The following is a 21,543-nucleotide window of genomic DNA, read 5'->3' on the forward strand; positions in this document are numbered from 1 at the left end:
CAAGTTAAAAATAAAATGTATGTACATTTTAGAATGGAGAATGCGGGCATCGATCCCGCTACCTCTCGCATGCTAAGCGAGCGCTCTACCATTTGAGCTAATTCCCCTGTGTGCTCCCTCAGAATAACATTTCAAAAGTAATGTTAATGCCTACGACACTTTATTTGACGTCAAATTGCCCATTACATGAGTGTTCAGTTCACTCCTAACTGATGCCTTACCTCCACTTAGGGGATGTTTTACAGTTCAGGTTGGCCTGTTTAGTACTTGAATAGGAGTAATATCGCTGTATGTTAATCTAGACTAATGCCCTACCTAATCTTGAAGTTACATTTCCCACCAATGGGAAACCAAAGATATACAATTTTTGGGAGTTATTGCATGTCTAATGCAAGATTAATTGTCATATTATGAGATCCAATGCAATAATCCTGCAAAAATTACTCGTTTTCGCCCAACGTGGGGCTCGAACCCACGACCCTGAGATTAAGAGTCTCATGCTCTACAGACTGAGCTAGCCGGGATCCCTCTTTAAAGTAGTATGCAAACTGATCGTTTTTCATTAAGAAAATCAGTTCCTGGATATTCCTCAACTCTTGTTTTTCAAGGAACTTATCATTTATAGATCCCTCAGTGGACAGAGTGTCAAGTAAAATGAGACAAAATTGAAATGGAAGTTGTGGAAATGTCATTGTGAGATTGCATAAGAACTCAAATTGCTCTCACAAGCTAACGAATACCTAAACCCTTTTGATAAAACCCCTTTAGTTGTTATGATGTGACCATATATGAAAGCCATCTGTGATTTATCTGTTCTTACTATGCAACAAGCTTGGCAATGACAAAATAAAAATAAAATGTATGTACATTTTAGAATGGAGAATGCGGGCATCGATCCCGCTACCTCTCGCATGCTAAGCGAGCGCTCTACCATTTGAGCTAATTCCCCTGTGTGCTCCCTCAGAATAACATTTCAAAAGTAATGTTAATGCCTTCCACACTTTATTTGACGTCAAATTGCACATTACATGAGTGTTCAGTTCACTCCTAACTGATGCCTTACCTCCACTTAGGGGATGTTTTACAGTTCAGGTTGGCCTGTTTAGTACTTGAATAGGAGTAATATCGCTGTATGTTAATCTAGACTAATGCCCTACCTAATCTTGAAGTTACATTTCCCACCAATGGGAAACCAAAGATATACAATTTTTGGGAGTTATTGCATGTCTAATGCAAGATGAATTGCCATATTATGAGATCCAATGCAATAATCCTGCAAAAATTACTCGTTTTCGCCCAACGTGGGGCTTGAACCCACGACCCTGAGATTAAGAGTCTCATGCTCGAACCCACGACCCTGAGATCAAGAGTCTCATGCTCTACCGACTGAGCTAGCCGGGCTCCCTCTTTAAAGTAGTATGCAAACTGATCATTTTTCATTAAGAAAACCAGTTCCTGGATATTCCTCAACTCTTGTTTTTCAAGGAACTTATCATTTATAGATCCCTCAGTGGACAGAGTGTCAAGTAAAATGAGACAAAATTGAAATGGAAGTTGTGGAAATGTCATTGTGAGATTGCATAAGAACTCAAATTGCTCTCACAAGCTAAAAAATACCTAAACCCTTTTGATAAAACACCTTTAGTTGTTATGATGTGACCATATATGAAAGCCATCTGTGATTTATCTGTTCTTACTATGCAACAAGCTTGGCAATGACAAGTTCAAAATAAAAAGTATGTACTTTTTAGAATGGATCCCGCTACCTCTCGCATGCTAAGCGAGCACTCTACCATTTGAGCTAATTCCCCTGTGTGCTCCCTCAGAATAACATTTCAAAAGTAATGGTAATGCCTACCACACTTTATTTGATGTCAAATTGCCCATTACATGAGTGTTCAGTTCACTCCTAACTGATGCCTTACCTCCACTTAGGGGATGTTTTACAGTTCAGGTTGGCCTGTTTAGTACTTGAATAGGAGTAATATCGCTGTATGTTAATCTAGACTAATGCCCTACCTAATCTTGAAGTTACATTTCCCACCAATGGGAAACCAAAGATATACAATTTTTGGGAGTTATTGCATGTCTAATGCAAGATGAATTGCCATATTATGAGATCCAATGCAATAATCCTGCAAAAATGACTTGTTTTCGCCCAACGTGGGGCTCGAACCCACGACCCTGAGATTAAGAGTCTCATGCTCGAACCCACGACCCTGAGATCAAGAGTCTCATGCTCTACCGACTGAGCTAGCCGGGCTCCCTCTTTACAGTAGTATGCAAACTGATCATTTTTCATTAAGAAAACCAGTTCCTGGATATTCCTCAACTCTTGTTTTTCAAGGAACTTATCATTTATAGATCCCTCAGTGGACAGAGTGTCAAGTAAAATGAGACAAAATTGAAATGAAAGTTGTGGAAATGGCATTGTGAGATTGCATAAGAACTCAAATTGCTCTCACAAGCTAAAAAATACCTAAACCCTTTTGATAAAACACCTTTAGTTGTTATGATGTGACCATATATGAAAGCCATCTGTGATTTATCTGTTCTTACTATGCAACAAGCTTGGCAATGACAAGTTAAAAATAAAATGTATGTACATTTTAGAATGGAGAATGCGGGCATCGATCCCGCTACCTCTCGCATGCTAAGCGAGCGCTCTACCATTTGAGCTAATTCCCCTGTGTGCTCCCTCAGAATAACATTTCAAAAGTAATGTTAATGCCTACGACACTTTATTTGACGTCAAATTGCCCATTACATGAGTGTTCAGTTCACTCCTAACTGATGCCTTACCTCCACTTAGGGGATGTTTTACAGTTCAGGTTGGCCTGTTTAGTACTTGAATAGGAGTAATATCGCTGTATGTTAATCTAGACTAATGCCCTACCTAATCTTGAAGTTACATTTCCCACCAATGGGAAACCAAAGATATACAATTTTTGGGAGTTATTGCATGTCTAATGCAAGATTAATTGTCATATTATGAGATCCAATGCAATAATCCTGCAAAAATTACTCGTTTTCGCCCAACGTGGGGCTCGAACCCACGACCCTGAGATTAAGAGTCTCATGCTCTACAGACTGAGCTAGCCGGGCTCCCTCTTTAAAGTAGTATGCAAACTGATCGTTTTTCATTAAGAAAATCAGTTCCTGGATATTCCTCAACTCTTGTTTTTCAAGGAACTTATCATTTATAGATCCCTCAGTGGACAGAGTGTCAAGTAAAATGAGACAAAATTGAAATGGAAGTTGTGGAAATGTCATTGTGAGATTGCATAAGAACTCAAATTGCTCTCACAAGCTAACGAATACCTAAACCCTTTTGATAAAACCCCTTTAGTTGTTATGATGTGACCATATATGAAAGCCATCTGTGATTTATCTGTTCTTACTATGCAACAAGCTTGGCAATGACAAAATAAAAATAAAATGTATGTACATTTTAGAATGGAGAATGCGGGCATCGATCCCGCTACCTCTCGCATGCTAAGCGAGCGCTCTACCATTTGAGCTAATTCCCCTGTGTGCTCCCTCAGAATAACATTTCAAAAGTAATGTTAATGCCTTCCACACTTTATTTGACGTCAAATTGCACATTACATGAGTGTTCAGTTCACTCCTAACTGATGCCTTACCTCCACTTAGGGGATGTTTTACAGTTCAGGTTGGCCTGTTTAGTACTTGAATAGGAGTAATATCGCTGTATGTTAATCTAGACTAATGCCCTACCTAATCTTGAAGTTACATTTCCCACCAATGGGAAACCAAAGATATACAATTTTTGGGAGTTATTGCATGTCTAATGCAAGATTAATTGCCATATTATGAGATCCAATGCAATAATCCTGCAAAAATTACTCGTTTTCGCCCAACGTGGGGCTCGAACCCACGACCCTGAGATTAAGAGTCTCATGCTCTACCGACTGAGCTAGCCGGGCTCCCTCTTTAAAGTAGTATGCAAACTGATCGTTTTTCATTAAGAAAACCAGTTCCTGGATATTCCTCAACTCTTGTTTTTCAAGGAACTTATCATTTATAGATCCCTCAGTGGACAGAGTGTCAAGTAAAATGAGACAAAATTGAAATGGAAGTTGTGGAAATGTCATTGTGAGATTGCATAAGAAATCAAATTGCTCTCACAAGCTAACGAATACCTAAACCCTTTTGATAAAACACCTTTAGTTGTTATGATGTGACCATTTATGAAAGCCATCTGTGATGTATCTGTTCTTACTATGCAACAAGCTTGGCAATGACAAGTTAAAAATAAAATGTATGTACATTTTAGAATGGAGAATGAGGCCATCGATCCCGCTACCTCTCGCATGCTAAGCGAGCGCTCTACCATTTGAGCTAATTCCCCTGTGTGCTCCCTCAGAATAACATTTCAAAAGTAATGGTAATGCCTACCACACTTTATTTGATGTCAAATTGCCCATTACATGAGTGTTCAGTTCACTCCTAACTGATGCCTTACCTCCACTTAGGGGATGTTTTACAGTTCAGGTTGGCCTGTTAAGTACTTGAATAGGAGTAATATCGCTGTATGTTAATCTAGACTAATGCCCTACCTAATCTTGAAGTTACATTTCCCACCAATGGGAAACCAAAGATATACAATTTTTGGGAGTTATTGCATGTCTAATGCAAGATTAATTGTCATATTATGAGATCCAATGCAATAATCCTGCAAAAATTACTCGTTTTCGCCCAACGTGGGGCTCGAACCCACGACCCTGAGATTAAGAGTCTCATGCTCTACAGACTGAGCTAGCCGGGCTCCCTTTTTAAAGTAGTATGCAAACTGATCGTTTTTCATTAAGAAAATCAGTTCCTGGATATTCCTCAACTCTTGTTTTTCAAGGAACTTATCATTTATAGATCCCTCAGTGGACAGAGTGTCAAGTAAAATGAGACAAAATTGAAATGGAAGTTGTGGAAATGTCATTGTGAGATTGCATAAGAACTCAAATTGCTCTCACAAGCTAACGAATACCTAAACCCTTTTGATAAAACCCCTTTAGTTGTTATGATGTGACCATATATGAAAGCCATCTGTGATTTATCTGTTCTTACTATGCAACAAGCTTGGCAATGACAAAATAAAAATAAAATGTATGTACATTTTAGAATGGAGAATGCGGGCATTGATCCCGCTACCTCTCGCATGCTAAGCGAGCGCTCTACCATTTGAGCTAATTCCCCTGTGTGCTCCCTCAGAATAACATTTCAAAAGTAATGTTAATGCCTTCCACACTTTATTTGACGTCAAATTGCACATTACATGAGTGTTCAGTTCACTCCTAACTGATGCCTTACCTCCACTTAGGGGATGTTTTACAGTTCAGGTTGGCCTGTTTAGTACTTGAATAGGAGTAATATCGCTGTATGTTAATCTAGACTAATGCCCTACCTAATCTTGAAGTTACATTTCCCACCAATGGGAAACCAAAGATATACAATTTTTGGGAGTTATTGCATGTCTAATGCAAGATTAATTGCCATATTATGAGATCCAATGCAATAATCCTGCAAAAATTACTCGTTTTCGCCCAACGTGGGGCTCGAACCCACGACCCTGAGATTAAGAGTCTCATGCTCTACCGACTGAGCTAGCCGGGCTCCCTCTTTAAAGTAGTATGCAAACTGATCGTTTTTCATTAAGAAAACCAGTTCCTGGATATTCCTCAACTCTTGTTTTTCAAGGAACTTATCATTTATAGATCCCTCAGTGGACAGAGTGTCAAGTAAAATGAGACAAAATTGAAATGGAAGTTGTGGAAATGTCATTGTGAGATTGCATAAGAAATCAAATTGCTCTCACAAGCTAACGAATACCTAAACCCTTTTGATAAAACACCTTTAGTTGTTATGATGTGACCATTTATGAAAGCCATCTGTGATGTATCTGTTCTTACTATGCAACAAGCTTGGCAATGACAAGTTAAAAATAAAATGTATGTACATTTTAGAATGGAGAATGAGGCCATCGATCCCGCTACCTCTCGCATGCTAAGCGAGCGCTCTACCATTTGAGCTAATTCCCCTGTGTGCTCCCTCAGAATAACATTTCAAAAGTAATGGTAATGCCTACCACACTTTATTTGATGTCAAATTGCCCATTACATGAGTGTTCAGTTCACTCCTAACTGATGCCTTACCTCCACTTAGGGGATGTTTTACAGTTCAGGTTGGCCTGTTAAGTACTTGAATAGGAGTAATATCGCTGTATGTTAATCTAGACTAATGCCCTACCTAATCTTGAAGTTACATTTCCCACCAATGGGAAACCAAAGATATACAATTTTTGGGAGTTATTGCATGTCTAATGCAAGATTAATTGCCATATTATGAGATCCAACACAATAATCCTGCAAAAAATACTCGTTTCCGCCCAACGTGGGGCTCGAACCCACGACCCTGAGATTAAGAGTCTCATGCTCTACCGACTGAGCTAGCCGGGCTCCCTCTTTAAAGTAGAATGCAAACTGATCGTTTTTCATTAAGAAAACCAGTTCCTGGATATTCCTCAACTTGTTTTTCAAGGAACTTATCATTTATAGATCCCTCAGTGGACAGAGTGTCAAGTAAAATGAGACAAAATTGAAATGGAAGTTGTGGAAATGTCATTGTGAGATTGCATAAGAACTCAAATTGCTCTCACAAGCTAACGAATACCTAAACCCTTTTGATAAAACCACTTTAGTTGTTATGTGACCATATATGAAAGCCATCTGTGATTTATCTGTTCTTACTATGCAACAAGCTTGGCAATGACAAGTTAAAAATAAAATGTATGTACATTTTAGAATGGAGAATGCGGGCATCGATGCCGCTACCTCTCGCATGCTAATCGAGCGCTCTACCATTTGAGCTAATTCCCCTGTGTGCTCCCTCAGAATAACATTTCAAAAGTAATGTTAATGCCTACGACACTTTATTTGACGTCAAATTGACCATTACATGAGTGTTCAGTTCACTCCTAACTGATGCCTTACCTCCACTTAGGGGATGTTTTACAGTTCAGGTTGGCCTGTTTAGTACTTGAATAGGAGTAATATCGCTGTATGTTAATCTAGACTAATGCCCTACCTACTCTTGAAGTTACATTTCCCACCAATGGGAAACCAAAGATATACAATTTTTGGGAGTTATTGCATGTCTAATGCAAGATTAATTGCCATATTATGAGATCCAATGCAATAATCCTGCAAAAATCACTCGTTTTCGCCCAACGTGGGGCTCGAACCCACGACCCTGAGATTAAGAGTCTCATGCTCTACCGACTGAGCTAGCCGGGCTCCCTCTTTAAAGTAGTATGCAAACGGATCATTTTTCATTAAGAAAACCAGTTCCTGGATATTCCTCAACTCTTGTTTTTCAAGGAACTTATCATTTATAGATCCCTCAGTGGACAGAGTGTCAAGTAAAATGAGACAAAATTGAAATGGAAGTTGTGGAAATGTCATTGTGAGATTGCATAAGAACTCAAATTGCTCTCACAAGCTAAAAAATACCTAAACCCTTTTGATAAAACACCTTTAGTTGTTATGATGTGACCATATATGAAAGCCATCTGTGATTTATCTGTTCTTACTATGCAACAAGCTTGGCAATGACAAGTTAAAAATAAAATGTATGTACATTTTAGAATGGAGAATGCGGGCATCGATCCCGCTACCTCTCGCATGCTAAGCGAGCGCTCTACCATTTGAGCTAATTCCCCTGTGTGCTCCCTCAGAATAACATTTCAAAAGTAATGGTAATGCCTACCACACTTTATTTGATGTCAAATTGCCCATTACATGAGTGTTCAGTTCACTCCTAACTGATGCCTTACCTCCACTTAGGGGATGTTTTACAGTTCAGGTTGGCCTGTTAAGTACTTGAATAGGAGTAATATCGCTGTATGTTAATCTAGACTAATGCCCTACCTAATCTTGAAGTTACATTTCCCACCAATGGGAAACCAAAGATATACAATTTTTGGGAGTTATTGCATGTCTAATGCAAGATTAATTGCCATATTATGAGATCCAACACAATAATCCTGCAAAAAATACTCGTTTTCGCCCAACGTGGGGCTCGAACCCACGACCCTGAGATTAAGAGTCTCATGCTCTACCGACTGAGCTAGCCGGGCTCCCTCTTTAAAGTAGAATGCAAACTGATCGTTTTTCATTAAGAAAACCAGTTCCTGGATATTCCTCAACTCTTGTTTTTCAAGGAACTTATCATTTATAGATCCCTCAGTGGACAGAGTGTCAAGTAAAATGAGACAAAATTGAAATGGAAGTTGTGGAAATGTCATTGTGAGATTGCATAAGAAATCAAATTGCTCTCACAAGCTAACGAATACCTAAACCCTTTTGATAAAACACCTTTAGTTGTTATGATGTGACCATTTATGAAAGCCATCTGTGATGTATCTGTTCTTACTATGCAACAAGCTTGGCAATGACAAGTTAAAAATAAAATGTATGTACATTTTAGAATGGAGAATGAGGCCATCGATCCCGCTACCTCTCGCATGCTAAGCGAGCGCTCTACCATTTGAGCTAATTCCCCTGTGTGCTCCCTCAGAATAACATTTCAAAAGTAATGGTAATGCCTACCACACTTTATTTGATGTCAAATTGCCCATTACATGAGTGTTCAGTTCACTCCTAACTGATGCCTTACCTCCACTTAGGGGATGTTTTACAGTTCAGGTTGGCCTGTTTAGTACTTGAATAGGAGTAATATCGCTGTATGTTAATCTAGACTAATGCCCTACCTAATCTTGAAGTTACATTTCCCACCAATGGGAAACCAAAGATATACAATTTTTGGGAGTTATTGCATGTCTAATGCAAGATGAATTGCCATATTATGAGATCCAATGCAATAATCCTGCAAAAATTACTCGTTTTCGCCCAACGTGGGGCTCGAACCCACGACCCTGAGATTAAGAGTCTCATGCTCGAACCCACGACCCTGAGATCAAGAGTCTCATGCTCTACCGACTGAGCTAGCCGGGCTCCCTCTTTAAAGTAGTATGCAAACGGATCATTTTTCATTAAGAAAACCAGTTCCTGGATATTCCTCAACTCTAGTTTTTCAAGGAACTTATCATTTATAGATCCCTCAGTGGACAGAGTGTCAAGTAAAATGAGACAAAATTGAAATGGAAGTTGTGGAAATGTCATTGTGAGATTGCATAAGAACTCAAATTGCTCTCACAAGCTAAAAAATACCTAAACCCTTTTGATAAAACACCTTTAGTTGTTATGATGTGACCATATATGAAAGCCATCTGTGATTTATCTGTTCTTACTATGCAACAAGCTTGGCAATGACAAGTTAAAAATAAAATGTATGTACATTTTAGAATGGAGAATGCGGGCATCGATCCCGCTACCTCTCGCATGCTAAGCGAGCGCTCTACCATTTGAGCTAATTCCCCTGTGTGCTCCCTCAGAATAACATTTCAAAAGTAATGGTAATGCCTACCACACTTTATTTGATGTCAAATTGCCCATTACATGAGTGTTCAGTTCACTCCTAACTGATGCCTTACCTCCACTTAGGGGATGTTTTACAGTTCAGGTTGGCCTGTTAAGTACTTGAATAGGAGTAATATCGCTGTATGTTAATCTAGACTAATGCCCTACCTAATCTTGAAGTTACATTTCCCACCAATGGGAAACCAAAGATATACAATTTTTGGGAGTTATTGCATGTCTAATGCAAGATTAATTGCCATATTATGAGATCCAACACAATAATCCTGCAAAAAATACTCGTTTTCGCCCAACGTGGGGCTCAAACCCACGACCCTGAGATTAAGAGTCTCATGCTCTACCGACTGAGCTAGCCGGGCTCCCTCTTTAAAGTAGAATGCAAACTGATCGTTTTTCATTAAGAAAACCAGTTCCTGGATATTCCTCAACTCTTGTTTTTCAAGGAACTTATCATTTATAGATCCCTCAGTGGACAGAGTGTCAAGTAAAATGAGACAAAATTGAAATGGAAGTTGTGGAAATGTCATTGTGAGATTGCATAAGAAATCAAATTGCTCTCACAAGCTAACGAATACCTAAACCCTTTTGATAAAACACCTTTAGTTGTTATGATGTGACCATTTATGAAAGCCATCTGTGATGTATCTGTTCTTACTATGCAACAAGCTTGGCAATGACAAGTTAAAAATAAAATGTATGTACATTTTAGAATGGAGAATGAGGCCATCGATCCCGCTACCTCTCGCATGCTAAGCGAGCGCTCTACCATTTGAGCTAATTCCCCTGTGTGCTCCCTCAGAATAACATTTCAAAAGTAATGGTAATGCCTACCACACTTTATTTGATGTCAAATTGCCCATTACATGAGTGTTCAGTTCACTCCTAACTGATGCCTTACCTCCACTTAGGGGATGTTTTACAGTTCAGGTTGGCCTGTTTAGTACTTGAATAGGAGTAATATCGCTGTATGTTAATCTAGACTAATGCCCTACCTAATCTTGAAGTTACATTTCCCACCAATGGGAAACCAAAGATATACAATTTTTGGGAGTTATTGCATGTCTAATGCAAGATGAATTGCCATATTATGAGATCCAATGCAATAATCCTGCAAAAATTACTCGTTTTCGCCCAACGTGGGGCTCGAACCCACGACCCTGAGATTAAGAGTCTCATGCTCGAACCCACGACCCTGAGATCAAGAGTCTCATGCTCTACCGACTGAGCTAGCCGGGCTCCCTCTTTAAAGTAGTATGCAAACGGATCATTTTTCATTAAGAAAACCAGTTCCTGGATATTCCTCAACTCTTGTTTTTCAAGGAACTTATCATTTATAGATCCCTCAGTGGACAGAGTGTCAAGTAAAATGAGACAAAATTGAAATGGAAGTTGTGGAAATGTCATTGTGAGATTGCATAAGAACTCAAATTGCTCTCACAAGCTAAAAAATACCTAAACCCTTTTGATAAAACACCTTTAGTTGTTATGATGTGACCATATATGAAAGCCATCTGTGATTTATCTGTTCTTACTATGCAACAAGCTTGGCAATGACAAGTTAAAAATAAAATGTATGTACATTTTAGAATGGAGAATGCGGGCATCGATCCCGCTACCTCTCGCATGCTAAGCAAGCGCTCTACCATTTGAGCTAATTCCCCTGTGTGCTCCCTCAGAATAACATTTCAAAAGTAATGGTAATGCCTACCACACTTTATTTGATGTCAAATTGCCCATTACATGAGTGTTCAGTTCACTCCTAACTGATGCCTTACCTCCACTTAGGGGATGTTTTACAGTTCAGGTTGGCCTGTTAAGTACTTGAATAGGAGTAATATCGCTGTATGTTAATCTAGACTAATGCCCTACCTAATCTTGAAGTTACATTTCCCACCAATGGGAAACCAAAGATATACAATTTTTGGGAGTTATTGCATGTCTAATGCAAGATTAATTGCCATATTATGAGATCCAACACAATAATCCTGCAAAAAATACTCGTTTTCGCCCAACGTGGGGCTCGAACCCACGACCCTGAGATTAAGAGTCTCATGCTCTACCGACTGAGCTAGCCGGGCTCCCTCTTTAAAGTAGAATGCAAACTGATCGTTTTTCATTAAGAAAACCAGTTCCTGGATATTCCTCAACTTGTTTTTCAAGGAACTTATCATTTATAGATCCCTCAGTGGACAGAGTGTCAAGTAAAATGAGACAAAATTGAAATGGAAGTTGTGGAAATGTCATTGTGAGATTGCATAAGAACTCAAATTGCTCTCACAAGCTAACGAATACCTAAACCCTTTTGATAAAACCACTTTAGTTGTTATGTGACCATATATGAAAGCCATCTGTGATTTATCTGTTCTTACTATGCAACAAGCTTGGCAATGACAAGTTAAAAATAAAATGTATGTACATTTTAGAATGGAGAATGCGGGCATCGATCCCGCTACCTCTCGCATGCTAAGCGAGCGCTCTACCATTTGAGCTAATTCCCCTGTGTGCTCCCTCAGAATAACATTTCAAAAGTAATGTTAATGCCTTCCACACTTTATTTGACGTCAAATTGCACATTACATGAGTGTTCAGTTCACTCCTAACTGATGCCTTACCTCCACTTAGGGGATGTTTTACAGTTCAGGTTGGCCTGTTTAGTACTTGAATAGGAGTAATATCGCTGTATGTTAATCTAGACTAATGCCCTACCTAATCTTGAAGTTACATTTCCCACCAATGGGAAACCAAAGATATACAATTTTTGGGAGTTATTGCATGTCTAATGCAAGATTAATTGCCATATTATGAGATCCAATGCAATAATCCTGCAAAAATTTCTCGTTTTCGCCCAACGTGGGGCTCGAACCCACGACCCTGAGATTAAGAGTCTCATGCTCTACCGACTGAGCTAGCCGGGCTCCCTCTTTAAAGTAGTATGCAAACTGATCGTTTTTCATTAAGAAAACCAGTTCCTGGATATTCCTCAACTCTTGTTTTTCAAGGAACTTATCATTTATAGATCCCTCAGTGGACAGAGTGTCAAGTAAAATGAGACAAAATTGAAATGGAAGTTGTGGAAATGTCATTGTGAGATTGCATAAGAACTCAAATTGCTCTCACAAGCTAACGAATACCTAAAACCCTTTTGATAAAACACCTTTAGTTGTTATGATGTGACCATATATGAAAGCCATCTGTGATGTATCTGTTCTTACTATGCAACAAGCTTGGCAATGACAAGTTAAAAATAAAATGTATGTACATTTTAGAATGGAGAATGCGGGCATCGATCCCGCTACCTCTCGCATGCTAAGCGAGCGCTCTACCATTTGAGCTAATTCCCCTGTGTGCTCCCTCAGAATAACATTTCAAAAGTAATGGTAATGCCTACCACACTTTATTTGACGTCAAATTGCCCATTACATGAGTGTTCAGTTCACTCCTAACTGATGCCTTACCTCCACTTAGGGGATGTTTTACAGTTCAGGTTGGCCTGTTTAGTACTTGAATAGGAGTAATATCGCTGTATGTTAATCTAGACTAATGCCCTACCTAATCTTGAAGTTACATTTCCCACCAATGGGAAACCAAAGATATACAATTTTTGGGAGTTATTGCATGTCTAATGCAAGATTAATTGCCATATTATGAGATCCAATGCAATAATCCTGCAAAAATTACTCGTTTTCGCCCAACGTGGGGCTCGAACCCACGACCCTGAGATTAAGAGTCTCATGCTCGAACCCACGACCCTGAGATCAAGAGTCTCATGCTCTACCGACTGAGCTAGCCGGGATCCCTCTTTAAAGTAGTATGCAAACTGATCGTTTTTCATTAAGAAAACCAGTTCCTGGATATTCCTCAACTCTTGTTTTTCAAGGAACTTATCATTTATAGATCCCTCAGTGGACAGAGTGTCAAGTAAAATGAGACAAAATTGAAATGGAAGTTGTGGAAATGTCATTGTGAGATTGCATAAGAACTCAAATTGCTCTCACAAGCTAACGAATACCTAAACCCTTTTGATAAAACACCTTTAGTTGTTATGATGTGACCATATATGAAAGCCATCTGTGATTTGTCTGTTCTTACTATGCAACAAGCTTGGCAATGACAAGTTAAAAATAAAATGTATGTACATTTTAGAATGGAGAATGCGGGCATCGATCCCGCTACCTCTCGCATGCTAAGCGAGCGCTCTACCATTTGAGCTAATTCCCCTGTGTGCTCCCTCAGAATAACATTTCAAAAGTAATGGTAATGCCTACCACACTTTATTTGATGTCAAATTGCCCATTACATGAGTGTTCAGTTCACTCCTAACTGATGCCTTACCTCCACTTAGGGGATGTTTTACAGTTCAGGTTGGCCTGTTTAGTACTTGAATAGGAGTAATATCGCTGTATGTTAATCTAGACTAATGCCCTACCTAATCTTGAAGTTACATTTCCCACCAATGGGAAAACAAAGATATACAATTTTTGGGAGTTATTGCATGTCTAATGCAAGATTAATTGCCATATTATGAGATCCAATGCAATAATCCTGCAAAAATTACTCGTTTTCGCCCAACGTGGGGCTCGAACCCACGACCCTGAGATTAAGAGTCTCATGCTCGAACCCACGACCCTGAGATCAAGAGTCTCATGCTCTACCGACTGAGCTAGCCGGGCTCCCTCTTTAAAGTAGTATGCAAACTGATCGTTTTTCATTAAGAAAACCAGTTCCTGGATATTCCTCAACTCTTGTTTTTCAAGGAACTTATCATTTATAGATCCCTCAGTGGACAGAGTGTCAAGTAAAATGAGACAAAACTGAAATGGAAGTTGTGGAAATGTCATTGTGAGATTGCATAAGAACTCAAATTGCTCTCACAAGCTAACGAATACCTAAACCCTTTTGATAAAACCACTTTAGTTGTTATGATGTGACCATATATGAAAGCCATCTGTGATTTATCTGTTCTTACTATGCAACAAGCTTGGCAATGACAAGTTAAAAATAAAATGTATGTACATTTTAGAATGGAGAATGCGGCCATCGATCCCGCTACCTCTCGCATGCTAAGCGAGCGCTCTACCATTTGAGCTAATTCCCCTGTGTGCTCCCTCAGAATAACATTTCAAAAGTAATGTTAATGCCTTCCACACTTTATTTGACGTCAAATTGCACATTACATGAGTGTTCAGTTCACTCCTAACTGATGCCTTACCTCCACTTAGGGGATGTTTTACAGTTCAGGTTGGCCTGTTTAGTACTTGAATAGGAGTAATATCGCTGTATGTTAATCTAGACTAATGCCCTACCTAATCTTGAAGTTACATTTCCCACCAATGGGAAACCAAAGATATACAATTTTTGGGAGTTATTGCATGTCTAATGCAAGATTAATTGCCATATTATGAGATCCAATGCAATAATCCTGCAAAAATTACTCGTTTTCGCCCAACGTGGGGCTCGAACCCACGACCCTGAAATTAAGAGTCTCATGCTCGAACCCACGACCCTGAGATCAAGAGTCTCATGCTCTACCGACTGAGCTAGCCGGGATCCCTCTTTAAAGTAGTATGCAAACTGATCGTTTTTCATTAAGAAAACCAGTTCCTGGATATTCCTCAACTCTTGTTTTTCAAGGAACTTATCATTTATAGATCCCTCAGTGGACAGAGTGTCAAGTAAAATGAGACAAAATTGAAATGGAAGTTGTGGAAATGTCATTGTGAGATTGCATAAGAACTCAAATTGCTCTCACAAGCTAACGAATACCTAAACCCTTTTGATAAAACACCTTTAGTTGTTATGATGTGACCATATATGAAAGCCATCTGTGATTTATCTGTTCTTACTATGCAACAAGCTTGGCAATGACAAGTTAAAAATAAAATGTATGTACATTGTAGAAGGGAGAATGCGGGCATCGATCCCGCTACCTCTTGCATGCTAAGCAAGCGCTCTACCATTTGAGCTAATTCCCCTGTGTGCTCCCTCAGAATAACATTTCAAAAGTAATGGTAATGCCTACCACACTTTATTTGATGTCAAATTGCCCATTACATGAGTGTTCAGTACACTCCTAACTGATGCCTTACCTCCACTTAGGGGATGTTTTACAGTTCAGGTTGGCCTGTTTAGTACTTGAATAGGAGTAATATCGCTGTATGTTAATCTAGACTAATGCCCTACCTAATCTTGAAGTTACATTTCCCACCAATGGGAAACCAAAGATATACAATTTTTGGGAGTTATTGCATGTCTAATGCAAGATGAATTGCCATATTATGAGATCCAATGCAATAATCCTGCAAAAATTACTCGTTTTCGCTCAACGTGGGGCTCGAACCCACGACCCTGAGATTAAGAGTCTCATGCTCGAACCCACGACCCTGAGATCAAGAGTCTCATGCTCTACCGACTGAGCTAGCCGGGCTCCCTCTTTAAAGTAGTATGCAAACTGATCATTTTTCATTAAGAAAACCAGTTCCTGGATATTCCTCAACTCTTGTTTTTCAAGGAACTTATCATTTATAGATCCCTCAGTGGACAGAGTGTCAAGTAAAATGAGACAAAATTGAAATGGAAGTTGTGGAAATGTCATTGTGAGATTGCATAAGAACTCAAATTGCTCTCACAAGCTAAAAAATACCTAAACCCTTTTGATAAAACACCTTTAGTTGTTATGATGTGACCATATATGAAAGCCATCTGTGATTTATCTGTTCTTACTATGCAACAAGCTTGGCAATGACAAGTTAAAAATAAAATGTATGTACATTTTAGAATGGATCCCGCTACCTCTCGCATGCTAAGCGAGCCCTCTACCATTTGAGCTAATTCCCCTGTGTGCTCCCTCAGAATAACATTTCAAAAGTAATGGTAATGCCTACCACACTTTATTTGATGTCAAATTGCCCATTACATGAGTGTTCAGTTCACTCCTAACTGATGCCTTACCTCCACTTAGGGGATGCTTTACAGTTCAGGTTGGCCTGTTAAGTACTTGAATAGGAGTAATATCGCTGTATGTTAATCTAGACTAATGCCCTACCTAATCTTGAAGTTACATTTCCCACCAATGGGAAACCAAAGATAAACAATTTTTGGGAGTTATTGCTTGTCTAATGCAAGATTAATTGCCATATTATGAGATCCAACACAATAATCCTGCAAAAAATACTCGTTTTCGCCCAACGTGGGGCTCGAACCCACGACCCTGAGATTAAGAGTCTCATGCTCTACAGACTGAGCTAGCCGGGCTCCCTCTTTAAAGTAGTATGCAAACTGATCGTTTTTCATTAAGAAAATCAGTTCCTGGATATTCCTCAACTCTTGTTTTTCAAGGAACTTATCATTTATAGATCCCTCAGTGGACAGAGTGTCAAGTAAAATGAGACAAAATTGAAATGGAAGTTGTGGAAATGTCATTGTGAGATTGCATAAGAACTCAAATTGCTCTCACAAGCTAAAAAATACCTAAACCCTTTTGATAAAACACCTTTAGTTGTTATGATGTGACCATATATGAAAGCCATCTGTGATTTATCTGTTCTTACTATGCAACAAGCTTGGCAATGACAAGTTAAAAATAAAATGTATGTACATTTTAGAATGGAGAATGCGGGCATCGATCCCGCTACCTCTCGCATGCTAAGCGAGCGCTCTACCATTTGAGCTAATTCCCCTGTGTGCTCCCTCAGAATAACATTTCAAAAGTAATGGTAATGCCTACCACACTTTATTTGATGTCAAATTGCCCATTACATGAGTGTTCAGTTCACTCCTAACTGATGCCTTACCTCCACTTAGGGGATGTTTTACAGTTCAGGTTGGCCTGTTAAGTACTTGAATAGGAGTAATATCGCTGTATGTTAATCTAGACTAATGCCCTACCTAATCTTGAAGTTACATTTCCCACCAATGGGAAACCAAAGATATACAATTTTTGGGAGTTATTGCATGTCTAATGCAAGATTAATTGCCATATTATGAGATCCAACACAATAATCCTGCAAAAAATACTCGTTTTCGCCCAACGTGGGGCTCGAACCCACGACCCTGAGATTAAGAGTCTCATGCTCTACCGACTGAGCTAGCCGGGCTCCCTCTTTAAAGTAGAATGCAAACTGATCGTTTTTCATTAAGAAAACCAGTTCCTGGATATTCCTCAACTTGTTTTTCAAGGAACTTATCATTTATAGATCCCTCAGTGGACAGAGTGTCAAGTAAAATGAGACAAAATTGAAATGGAAGTTGTGGAAATGTCATTGTGAGATTGCATAAGAACTCAAATTGCTCTCACAAGCTAATGAATACCTAAACCCTTTTGATAAAACCACTTTAGTTGTTATGTGACCATATATGAAAGCCATCTGTGATTTATCTGTTCTTACTATGCAACAAGCTTGGCAATGACAAGTTAAAAATAAAATGTATGTACATTTTAGAATGGAGAATGCGGGCATCGATCCCGCTACCTCTCGCATGCTAATCGAGCGCTCTACCATTTGAGCTAATTCCCCTGTGTGCTCCCTCAGAATAACATTTCAAAAGTAATGTTAATGCCTACGACACTTTATTTGACGTCAAATTGACCATTACATGAGTGTTCAGTTCACTCCTAACTGATGCCTTACCTCCACTTAGGGGATGTTTTACAGTTCAGGTTGGCCTGTTTAGTACTTGAATAGGAGTAATATCGCTGTATGTTAATCTAGACTAATGCCCTACCTAATCTTGAAGTTACATTTCCCACCAATGGGAAACCAAAGATATACAATTTTTGGGAGTTATTGCATGTCTAATGCAAGATTAATTGCCATATTATGAGATCCAATGCAATAATCCTGCAAAAATTACTCGTTTTCGCCCAACGTGGGGCTCGAACCCACGACCCTGAGATTAAGAGTCTCATGCTCTACCGACTGAGCTAGCCGGGCTCCCTCTTTAAAGTAGTATGCAAACTGATCGTTTTTCATTAAGAAAACCAGTTCCTGGATATTCCTCAACTCTTGTTTTTCAAGGAACTTATCATTTATAGATCCCTCAGTGGACAGAGTGTCAAGTAAAATGAGACAAAATTGAAATGGAAGTTGTGGAAATGTCATTGTGAGATTGCATAAGAACTCAAATTGCTCTCACAAGCTAACGAATACCTAAACCCTTTTGATAAAACCCCTTTAGTTGTTATGATGTGACCATATATGAAAGCCATCTGTGATTTATCTGTTCTTACTATGCAACAAGCTTGGCAATGTCAAGTTAAAAATAAAATGTATGTACATTTTAGAATGGAGAATGCGGGCATCGATCCCGCTACCTCTCGCATGCTAAGCGAGCGCTCTACCATTTGAGCTAATTCCCCTGTGTGCTCCCTCAGAATAACATTTCAAAAGTAATGTTAATGCCTTCCACACTTTATTTGACGTCAAATTGCACATTACATGAGTTTTCAGTTCACTCAAAACTGATGCCTTACCTCCACTTAGGGGATGTTTTACAGTTCAGGTTGGCCTGTTTAGTACTTGAATAGGAGTAATATCGCTGTATGTTAATCTAGACTAATGCCCTACCTAATCTTGAAGTTACATTTCCCACCAATGGGAAACCAAAGATATACAATTTTTGGGAGTTATTGCATGTCTAATGCAAGATTAATTGCCATATTATGAGATCCAATGCAATAATCCTGCAAAAATTTCTCGTTTTCGCCCAACGTGGGGCTCGAACCCACGACCCTGAGATTAAGAGTCTCATGCTCTACCGACTGAGCTAGCCGGGCTCCCTCTTTAAAGTAGTATGCAAACTGATCGTTTTTCATTAAGAAAACCAGTTCCTGGATATTCCTCAACTCTTGTTTTTCAAGGAACTTATCATTTATAGATCCCTCAGTGGACAGAGTGTCAAGTAAAATGAGACAAAATTGAAATGGAAGTTGTGGAAATGTCATTGTGAGATTGCATAAGAACTCAAATTGCTCTCACAAGCTAACGAATACCTAAACCCTTTTGATAAAACACCTTTAGTTGTTATGATGTGACCATATATGAAAGCCATCTGTGATGTATCTGTTCTTACTATGCAACAAGCTTGGCAATGACAAGTTAAAAATAAAATGTATGTACATTTTAGAATGGAGAATGCGGGCATCGATCCCGCTACCTCTCGCATGCTAAGCGAGCGCTCTACCATTTGAGCTAATTCCCCTGTGTGCTCCCTCAGAATAACATTTCAAAAGTAATGGTAATGCCTACCACACTTTATTTGACGTCAAATTGCCCATTACATGAGTGTTCAGTTCACTCCTAACTGATGCCTTACCTCCACTTAGGGGATGTTTTACAGTTCAGGTTGGCCTGTTTAGTACTTGAATAGGAGTAATATCGCTGTATGTTAATCTAGACTAATGCCCTACCTAATCTTGAAGTTACATTTCCCACCAATGGGAAACCAAAGATATACAATTTTTGGGAGTTATTGCATGTCTAATGCAAGATTAATTGCCATATTATGAGATCCAATGCAATAATCCTGCAAAAAGTACTCGTTTTCGCCCAACGTGGGGCTCGAACCCACGACCCTGAGATTAAGAGTCTCATGCTCGAACCCACGACCCTGAGATCAAGAGTCTCATGCTCTACCGACTGAGCTAGCCGGGATCCCTCTTTAAAGTAGTATGCAAACTGATCGTTTTTCATTAAGAAAACCAGTTCCTGGATATTCCTCAACTCTTGTTTTTCAAGGAACTTATCATTTATAGATCCCTCAGTGGACAGAGTGTCAAGTAAAATGAGACAAAATTGAAATGGAAGTTGTGGAAATGTCATTGTGAGATTGCATAAGAACTCAAATTGCTCTCACAAGCTAACGAATACCTAAACCCTTTTGATAAAACACCTTTAGTTGTTATGATGTGACCATATATGAAAGCCATCTGTGATTTGTCTGTTCTTACTATGCAACAAGCTTGGCAATGACAAGTTAAAAATAAAATGTATGTACATTTTAGAATGGAGAATGCGGGCATCGATCCCGCTACCTCTCGCATGCTAAGCGAGCGCTCTACCATTTGAGCTAATTCCCCTGTGTGCTCCCTCAGAATAACATTTCAAAAGTAATGGTAATGCCTACCACACTTTATTTGATGTCAAATTGCCCATTACATGAGTGTTCAGTTCACTCCTAACTGATGCCTTACCTCCACTTAGGGGATGTTTTACAGTTCAGGTTGGCCTGTTTAGTACTTGAATAGGAGTAATATCGCTGTATGTTAATCTAGACTAATGCCCTACCTAATCTTGAAGTTACATTTCCCACCAATGGGAAAACAAAGATATACAATTTTTGGGAGTTATTGCATGTCTAATGCAAGATTAATTGCCATATTATGAGATCCAACACAATAATCCTGCAAAAAATACTCGTTTTCGCCCAACGTGGGGCTCGAACCCACGACCCTGAGATTAAGAGTCTCATGCTCTACCGACTGAGCTAGCCGGGCTCCCTCTTTAAAGTAGAATGCAAACTGATCGTTTTTCATTAAGAAAACCAGTTCCTGGATATTCCTCAACTTGTTTTTCAAGGAACTTATCATTTATAGATCCCTCAGTGGACAGAGTGTCAAGTAAAATGAGACAAAATTGAAATGGAAGTTGTGGAAATGTCATTGTGAGATTGCATAAGAACTCAAATTGCTCTCACAAGCTAACGAATACCTAAACCCTTCTGATAAAACCACTTTAGTTGTTATGTGACCATATATGAAAGCCATCTGTGATTTATCTGTTCTTACTATGCAACAAGCTTGGCAATGACAAGTTAAAAATAAAATGTATGTACATTTTAGAATGGAGAATGCGGGCATCGATCCCGCTACCTCTCGCATGCTAATCGAGCGCTCTACCATTTGAGCTAATTCCCCTGTGTGCTCCCTCAGAATAACATTTCAAAAGTAATGTTAATGCCTACGACACTTTATTTGACGTCAAATTGACCATTACATGAGTGTTCAGTTCACTCCTAACTGATGCCTTACCTCCAC

The 21,543-nt window shown here is 39.1% G+C and overlaps 34 non-coding genes across 34 annotated transcripts; all 34 read right to left on the reverse strand.

Annotated features, from left to right (window-relative positions):
* Positions 1-34: 34 nt before the first annotated feature.
* TRNAA-AGC (transfer RNA alanine (anticodon AGC)) lies at positions 35-107 on the reverse strand. The gene has a single exon. It is a non-coding gene; the product is annotated as a tRNA-Ala (tRNA).
* Positions 108-876: 769 nt separating this feature from the next.
* Positions 877-949, reverse strand: TRNAA-AGC (transfer RNA alanine (anticodon AGC)). The gene has a single exon. It is a non-coding gene; the product is annotated as a tRNA-Ala (tRNA).
* A 1,206-nt stretch (positions 950-2,155) lies between these two features.
* Positions 2,156-2,263, reverse strand: TRNAK-CUU (transfer RNA lysine (anticodon CUU)). The gene is made up of 2 exons: positions 2,227-2,263; positions 2,156-2,191 (listed from the first exon to the last, which is right to left on the reverse strand). It is a non-coding gene; the product is annotated as a tRNA-Lys (tRNA).
* A 352-nt stretch (positions 2,264-2,615) lies between these two features.
* Positions 2,616-2,688, reverse strand: TRNAA-AGC (transfer RNA alanine (anticodon AGC)). The gene has a single exon. It is a non-coding gene; the product is annotated as a tRNA-Ala (tRNA).
* A 344-nt stretch (positions 2,689-3,032) lies between these two features.
* On the reverse strand, positions 3,033-3,105 carry TRNAK-CUU (transfer RNA lysine (anticodon CUU)). Its single transcript has one exon. It is a non-coding gene; the product is annotated as a tRNA-Lys (tRNA).
* Positions 3,106-3,457: 352 nt separating this feature from the next.
* Positions 3,458-3,530, reverse strand: TRNAA-AGC (transfer RNA alanine (anticodon AGC)). Its single transcript has one exon. It is a non-coding gene; the product is annotated as a tRNA-Ala (tRNA).
* A 344-nt stretch (positions 3,531-3,874) lies between these two features.
* On the reverse strand, positions 3,875-3,947 carry TRNAK-CUU (transfer RNA lysine (anticodon CUU)). Its single transcript has one exon. It is a non-coding gene; the product is annotated as a tRNA-Lys (tRNA).
* Positions 3,948-4,716: 769 nt separating this feature from the next.
* Positions 4,717-4,789, reverse strand: TRNAK-CUU (transfer RNA lysine (anticodon CUU)). Its single transcript has one exon. It is a non-coding gene; the product is annotated as a tRNA-Lys (tRNA).
* A 352-nt stretch (positions 4,790-5,141) lies between these two features.
* Positions 5,142-5,214, reverse strand: TRNAA-AGC (transfer RNA alanine (anticodon AGC)). The gene has a single exon. It is a non-coding gene; the product is annotated as a tRNA-Ala (tRNA).
* A 344-nt stretch (positions 5,215-5,558) lies between these two features.
* Positions 5,559-5,631, reverse strand: TRNAK-CUU (transfer RNA lysine (anticodon CUU)). Its single transcript has one exon. It is a non-coding gene; the product is annotated as a tRNA-Lys (tRNA).
* Positions 5,632-6,400: 769 nt separating this feature from the next.
* On the reverse strand, positions 6,401-6,473 carry TRNAK-CUU (transfer RNA lysine (anticodon CUU)). The gene has a single exon. It is a non-coding gene; the product is annotated as a tRNA-Lys (tRNA).
* A 764-nt stretch (positions 6,474-7,237) lies between these two features.
* Positions 7,238-7,310, reverse strand: TRNAK-CUU (transfer RNA lysine (anticodon CUU)). The gene has a single exon. It is a non-coding gene; the product is annotated as a tRNA-Lys (tRNA).
* Positions 7,311-7,662: 352 nt separating this feature from the next.
* On the reverse strand, positions 7,663-7,735 carry TRNAA-AGC (transfer RNA alanine (anticodon AGC)). Its single transcript has one exon. It is a non-coding gene; the product is annotated as a tRNA-Ala (tRNA).
* Positions 7,736-8,079: 344 nt separating this feature from the next.
* On the reverse strand, positions 8,080-8,152 carry TRNAK-CUU (transfer RNA lysine (anticodon CUU)). The gene has a single exon. It is a non-coding gene; the product is annotated as a tRNA-Lys (tRNA).
* Positions 8,153-8,921: 769 nt separating this feature from the next.
* On the reverse strand, positions 8,922-9,029 carry TRNAK-CUU (transfer RNA lysine (anticodon CUU)). The gene is made up of 2 exons: positions 8,993-9,029; positions 8,922-8,957 (listed from the first exon to the last, which is right to left on the reverse strand). It is a non-coding gene; the product is annotated as a tRNA-Lys (tRNA).
* A 352-nt stretch (positions 9,030-9,381) lies between these two features.
* On the reverse strand, positions 9,382-9,454 carry TRNAA-AGC (transfer RNA alanine (anticodon AGC)). The gene has a single exon. It is a non-coding gene; the product is annotated as a tRNA-Ala (tRNA).
* Positions 9,455-9,798: 344 nt separating this feature from the next.
* On the reverse strand, positions 9,799-9,871 carry TRNAK-CUU (transfer RNA lysine (anticodon CUU)). The gene has a single exon. It is a non-coding gene; the product is annotated as a tRNA-Lys (tRNA).
* Positions 9,872-10,640: 769 nt separating this feature from the next.
* On the reverse strand, positions 10,641-10,748 carry TRNAK-CUU (transfer RNA lysine (anticodon CUU)). The gene is made up of 2 exons: positions 10,712-10,748; positions 10,641-10,676 (listed from the first exon to the last, which is right to left on the reverse strand). It is a non-coding gene; the product is annotated as a tRNA-Lys (tRNA).
* A 769-nt stretch (positions 10,749-11,517) lies between these two features.
* TRNAK-CUU (transfer RNA lysine (anticodon CUU)) lies at positions 11,518-11,590 on the reverse strand. The gene has a single exon. It is a non-coding gene; the product is annotated as a tRNA-Lys (tRNA).
* A 347-nt stretch (positions 11,591-11,937) lies between these two features.
* Positions 11,938-12,010, reverse strand: TRNAA-AGC (transfer RNA alanine (anticodon AGC)). The gene has a single exon. It is a non-coding gene; the product is annotated as a tRNA-Ala (tRNA).
* A 344-nt stretch (positions 12,011-12,354) lies between these two features.
* Positions 12,355-12,427, reverse strand: TRNAK-CUU (transfer RNA lysine (anticodon CUU)). The gene has a single exon. It is a non-coding gene; the product is annotated as a tRNA-Lys (tRNA).
* Positions 12,428-12,780: 353 nt separating this feature from the next.
* TRNAA-AGC (transfer RNA alanine (anticodon AGC)) lies at positions 12,781-12,853 on the reverse strand. Its single transcript has one exon. It is a non-coding gene; the product is annotated as a tRNA-Ala (tRNA).
* Positions 12,854-13,657: 804 nt separating this feature from the next.
* On the reverse strand, positions 13,658-13,730 carry TRNAA-AGC (transfer RNA alanine (anticodon AGC)). Its single transcript has one exon. It is a non-coding gene; the product is annotated as a tRNA-Ala (tRNA).
* Positions 13,731-14,074: 344 nt separating this feature from the next.
* Positions 14,075-14,182, reverse strand: TRNAK-CUU (transfer RNA lysine (anticodon CUU)). Its single transcript has 2 exons — positions 14,146-14,182; positions 14,075-14,110 (listed from the first exon to the last, which is right to left on the reverse strand). It is a non-coding gene; the product is annotated as a tRNA-Lys (tRNA).
* Positions 14,183-15,411: 1,229 nt separating this feature from the next.
* On the reverse strand, positions 15,412-15,484 carry TRNAA-AGC (transfer RNA alanine (anticodon AGC)). Its single transcript has one exon. It is a non-coding gene; the product is annotated as a tRNA-Ala (tRNA).
* Positions 15,485-16,690: 1,206 nt separating this feature from the next.
* On the reverse strand, positions 16,691-16,763 carry TRNAK-CUU (transfer RNA lysine (anticodon CUU)). The gene has a single exon. It is a non-coding gene; the product is annotated as a tRNA-Lys (tRNA).
* Positions 16,764-17,115: 352 nt separating this feature from the next.
* TRNAA-AGC (transfer RNA alanine (anticodon AGC)) lies at positions 17,116-17,188 on the reverse strand. The gene has a single exon. It is a non-coding gene; the product is annotated as a tRNA-Ala (tRNA).
* A 344-nt stretch (positions 17,189-17,532) lies between these two features.
* Positions 17,533-17,605, reverse strand: TRNAK-CUU (transfer RNA lysine (anticodon CUU)). Its single transcript has one exon. It is a non-coding gene; the product is annotated as a tRNA-Lys (tRNA).
* A 764-nt stretch (positions 17,606-18,369) lies between these two features.
* Positions 18,370-18,442, reverse strand: TRNAK-CUU (transfer RNA lysine (anticodon CUU)). Its single transcript has one exon. It is a non-coding gene; the product is annotated as a tRNA-Lys (tRNA).
* A 352-nt stretch (positions 18,443-18,794) lies between these two features.
* On the reverse strand, positions 18,795-18,867 carry TRNAA-AGC (transfer RNA alanine (anticodon AGC)). Its single transcript has one exon. It is a non-coding gene; the product is annotated as a tRNA-Ala (tRNA).
* A 344-nt stretch (positions 18,868-19,211) lies between these two features.
* TRNAK-CUU (transfer RNA lysine (anticodon CUU)) lies at positions 19,212-19,284 on the reverse strand. Its single transcript has one exon. It is a non-coding gene; the product is annotated as a tRNA-Lys (tRNA).
* A 352-nt stretch (positions 19,285-19,636) lies between these two features.
* Positions 19,637-19,709, reverse strand: TRNAA-AGC (transfer RNA alanine (anticodon AGC)). The gene has a single exon. It is a non-coding gene; the product is annotated as a tRNA-Ala (tRNA).
* Positions 19,710-20,513: 804 nt separating this feature from the next.
* On the reverse strand, positions 20,514-20,586 carry TRNAA-AGC (transfer RNA alanine (anticodon AGC)). Its single transcript has one exon. It is a non-coding gene; the product is annotated as a tRNA-Ala (tRNA).
* A 344-nt stretch (positions 20,587-20,930) lies between these two features.
* Positions 20,931-21,003, reverse strand: TRNAK-CUU (transfer RNA lysine (anticodon CUU)). The gene has a single exon. It is a non-coding gene; the product is annotated as a tRNA-Lys (tRNA).
* Between the last annotated feature and the right edge of the window lie 540 nt (positions 21,004-21,543).

Source organism: Lissotriton helveticus, chromosome 1_2, assembly GCF_964261635.1.
Source record: "Lissotriton helveticus chromosome 1_2, aLisHel1.1, whole genome shotgun sequence".
Lineage (NCBI taxonomy): Eukaryota > Metazoa > Chordata > Amphibia > Caudata > Salamandridae > Lissotriton > Lissotriton helveticus.